This window comes from Centruroides sculpturatus, unplaced genomic scaffold (genome assembly GCF_000671375.1).
Source record: "Centruroides sculpturatus isolate CEXI.00-Female unplaced genomic scaffold, Cexi_2.0 scaffold1099, whole genome shotgun sequence".
In the NCBI taxonomy this organism is placed as follows: domain Eukaryota; kingdom Metazoa; phylum Arthropoda; class Arachnida; order Scorpiones; family Buthidae; genus Centruroides; species Centruroides sculpturatus.
In genome coordinates, this window is record NW_019385307.1 from 236570 (window position 1) to 241271 (window position 4702).

Here is a 4702-nt window from a genome sequence, read left to right on the forward strand (position 1 = left end):
TAATTAAAATAATTACAACTTTACAAAAAGAGAGAAGTTGCCGATCTTGCCCCTATACCCGGGGCAACTTCGTCAATTTCTCTCTTCTTGTAAAGTTGTAATTATTTTAATTATTTTTATTTCCAAACTGATTTTAACCAGTTCTATAGTAAGGTAACATTCCAATAGACAATATGCAAAGCTTTTTTTTCAGTTTACTGCAGTATTTATTACACAAAATTTCAGTAAAACTTAACATGCCGATCTTGCCCCGGTCTCCCCTATATCATATAAAATTTTATATTTTCAATAAGTGTAAGAACCGTTGTTTATCTCTGTAAAGTTTCGTTAATTTTTCGTAAATAATACGGCTGTAATTAATTTTTATCACTTTCTTCGATTAAACCATAATTCACTGATATATCCTCTGAAATGAATTACTTGATAAAAAAAGGAAATTTATAAAATATTTTTATCTTTAGTTTTCGGACTTGATAAATATACTAAAACAATATAGTTCTTTTACTTTTGACCTATTTTTTCCTGTAAATAAAGTTACGTAATTTCCTCAGTAATACACTTTGTAAAATTTAAAATATTATAGTGAGATAAGCAGGAGGTCGAGGGTGAATCCTAATGACCACTTAACTGCACAAGATCTGTGAGATCCGATCTCTACGCTAAAGAATGGCTAACCTATGAGCGGTAAACAACGTAAGCATTGACACCAGCATCTAGCCATGATTAAACCTTAAACTATGTCTCTGAAGGTTGAGATAGAGAATTTACAAAAGTACTGATTGTAATACCTCCATATTATTATTGACTTGTATCCTTCCTGTCTTTTGGGCAGAAGTTTAATCTATAAAGTATGTCACTAAGTTAAAGACTAGAGAATACGGGATGATGTGCTGTGCACAGAGTTTGACGCGTATCCCTTATTTATATTCCACTTCTTTTCCAATGGAGATTTGGATATGTTGTCATCTGACAATGATCTAATTCTTACTAAACACGTAACGTAGTCATCGGATGAATAACTATTTTTGAAGGAAGTAAACTTCCTTTATTTTTCACTTTTTCCTTTTGATTTCTGTGGCTAAAATGCCTTCGAATTTGTAAAATATATGATTACTTTTTACAATTATTAATAATAAAATCTTTTCAAAATTTCACATTATAATAATTTTTATAAGACTAAGTTAAAAATTAACAATATGTGATAGATTTTATCGAATATTTTTCCTTCTGCTTTTAAAGAGCTTATTGACAATTTAGGAAAATCGCAATGTCTTCCGAATTACAACAATCTGCCAAAAAATACTTACAGAAACTTGTCAAGAAATTCTGCCAAAATATTTAAAACAGTAGATACAAGAATTTGTTAATCTTCTCTGAGTAATTCTTGGCTTTACGTACAAGTTGAAATTGGAAAATCATTACAAGTTTGCTTAATTGTCAATACACCTCTTTGAAGTGGTTGTCAGAATAATTATAATAGTTAATAAAAATTATTATTACTATATAATTCAGCGCATTTTTTAATTACAGTCAGCTTCAAAAGACTATTAGAAAAGTAAGATTAAGTTTTGATTTACACTTTGATCTGATATATTGTGTTATAGAAATTANTACAGTGAAAATTAATTTTGTTGTCTTATTATAATAAGTAATAATTAAAACATTGTTTTTAATAACATCTCATAACAAATGAGATACGTAAAAAATTACTTTCCATATTAAATCCTGACTGCAAATAAAATAGTTTATGTAAAAACACATATCACAAGTACTAAATATGGAAACCTTTCGTTACACAGCACACATATAAACAGTAGTCTAGTTATTTTCACATTCTGGTCACCATGCCATGTTTAATAAAGTAAACATCCTCAACAATCTAATGTCTCAAGTCTGGTATGTTCAAATATATTAGTGGCACATAAACCCTATCTATTACACACCAACAAAGTAAGAAATCGCATGGGGTAATACACTGAGGATGTAGGATATTTCGAAAACAAAGTCCTGTCGTTCTGACAGTGATGGCCTATGGGAGAGAAAATAGCGTTACAGCTTTCCACAGTCAAAATTTCCACAGTTACTTTCTTTTTACTTGTAGATTAGAAAGACCTACATTTGCTTATATAACCATAAAAATTATTTATATCGCCGATATTTTTTTTTTAAATGCTGGATTAGTCTATAAAAAACAAATAGAATATAACATTACAAGAAATCTCGGCTTATGAAATGTCAGCTTATTTATATAATATTTTTGTTAAACACTTGTTTACTCATCTCATAATTAAAAATGCAAAATTTGTTATTATCTTATAAAGTTTTATACTTCTAGTACGAATCGAATATACTAGTACTTATTTTTCACAAATAAATTAATGTAATTGTATCTATGGGGCTTCGATATTAATTATTTTGTAATAAAATTATTATTAATTAATGAAAAATTAATAAAAATGTGTTCGTTATCTTTGTCGACATTGTCTGTCTGTTCTGATTTGTCACTGTTGATGGCTTGGATTACGTTTAGTACATCGGACATAACAAGGAAATGGGCTATGACGATATTCAGCAACAAATACACTTCAAAAATAATGTGACACAGCAAAATAAATACAATCGAAAAACAAAACAGAAAACAACAAACAAACACATTGCCTTCTTTCTGTATTAATTAAGCAATTGTGTAACTGGTACTACACTATTCTATACAGATTTATCATACTATGGTAATTTATTAACACTACATAAAGCAATAACAGTATTCTTTACTTATATCAGTATGCATTTAGAATTTTTTCTAAATGTTTTTTTTTTGTTTTTAATGTAGCGAAGTATTACTGTGCAAGTTTTTCTACCTTGCACTTCATATTAGATTTTGATTTACCTGTTAAATCAAGAGGAAGTGTTGGATAAAAAACGTAAAACTACCAGTTTACAAGTTTTCATAATAACATCCATATAACACTTATTACAATAAAACATTATAAATTATATCAATAATATGTATGAATTTTCATGATTGAAGTTTATGCAATGCTTAGTAGTTTAGTTTTGATAATCACAAATTTCATTTTCCCATGTTGCATATTTAATTTTTGTGGTGACAATGTTGGCAAATGAATAAAAACTAAATAATTAATTACTATTTAGCATGAATAAATATCTAGTCTCATTTGAATACTGATTTGTCTCCTTTACTTTATGTAAATTATGGTTTGATGTTTAAGTGGTTTAGTTTAAGGTTGAATATTGAATCGTTCAATGATCATTTTAAAATGATTTGATGCAATTCTCTATTATTGATTAACTATAAAAAGTAGTTTTTTTAATATAAGAGTTTTAATAGAAGATACTTTTCTATTTCAGAATAACCAAAGAATATTGTGGAACGAAGAAAAATTGTTTAAAATTGTCAAATTGTTGTAATTTCATTGATTAATTAAATAAAATGATTTAGAAATTCTGCAATGAGAAGGTTTTGGATCCATTTATTTTTTAATTTTATTAATATTTACCAACAAAGATACATACAAATCTTCATATTGTAATAAAAAAAGTCATAAGGCATATTTACATTTATTTTATATAAATTAAATACAAACAAAAAATACACATTAATATAAAACGTGATAGTAAAAGTATGAATACAAACGGCTATTTGATATTTAATATACAATTTTTATTAAATTAGACCGTTTATTTAATGAGATTATAATATTTTTAATGATCGTTTAATTAATACATTCTTCTATTTTGTCTAAAATATACAAGTGTTTCAAACTGGGAGTCAAATGGCACAGCAGTAAAGGCGTTATAGTGTGTGTCTAGCAACCATTTCAAGTCTGAAAACTTTATAATTTTTTATCAATAATTGACTTGAATTTTTCATATTTCGAGCTGGTAAGCTTATTTCATGAAGTAAAAGGGGTGTTACTACTCACAAGACGATTAGAATTCAAACATCATTTGAAATATACAAATTAATAAGTTTTATGATAAACAATATTTATCTACTAATTTATGGTCAGAATAAAAGTTTTATAACAGCAGATATTCGTGAAAAGTATTCTGAGAACAAATTTTGTATTTTATATAATGTAGAATATTTATTTCATTGCAATAAACTTCAGCTTTACTACCAACATAAATAATATCAATGAATTTCATTTTAAAAACTAGTAAAGATTAAGAAATATATAAGATTAAACATTCATGATTTTATTCAGTAAAATGGAATAGAAAACTAAAATATAAAATTTGCTTTTCTGGTTGTTACAGCATAACACTGGAAAGTATTATAATTGTGTAAATGTTGACATGCAGGCAATTTACAAATCTCGACGACTTGTAATCTCCTGAACCCAGAAGATCAAAAAAGGATAAAATATTCAATAGCATATCTCTCGGCATTCATTTCATTTAATATCTCAGGAAGAGATGAAGATTAAGAAAGAAGATTGGGTATGGAAACTTTTATATAAAAGAAATTTATGCTCTTAAGTTTTTAAGTACAGAAATCGGTAGAGTGAAGAGATATATATAAAAAATCATGTATAGGGTTAGATTTAATGATTTTTACTTGTTATTGGAAAATAATGTATACAGTATTTACAAATTTTTTCTACAGTGAAAATTAATTTTGTTGTCTTATTATAATAAGTAATAATTAAAACATTGTTTTTAATAACATCTCATAACA

General features: G+C 26.5%; 1 long non-coding RNA gene across 1 annotated transcript in view; it reads left to right on the plus strand.

Moving 5' to 3' along the window:
* The window catches only part of LOC111637451, a 20648-nt gene extending 17179 nt beyond the window's left edge, over positions 1-3469 (plus strand). The window contains exons 3-4 of the long non-coding RNA XR_002758699.1: positions 1531-1555; positions 3370-3469. This is a non-coding gene — a long non-coding RNA (uncharacterized LOC111637451). The remainder of the gene's footprint in view (positions 1-1530; positions 1556-3369) is intronic.
* The last annotated feature ends 1233 nt before the right edge of the window (positions 3470-4702 follow it).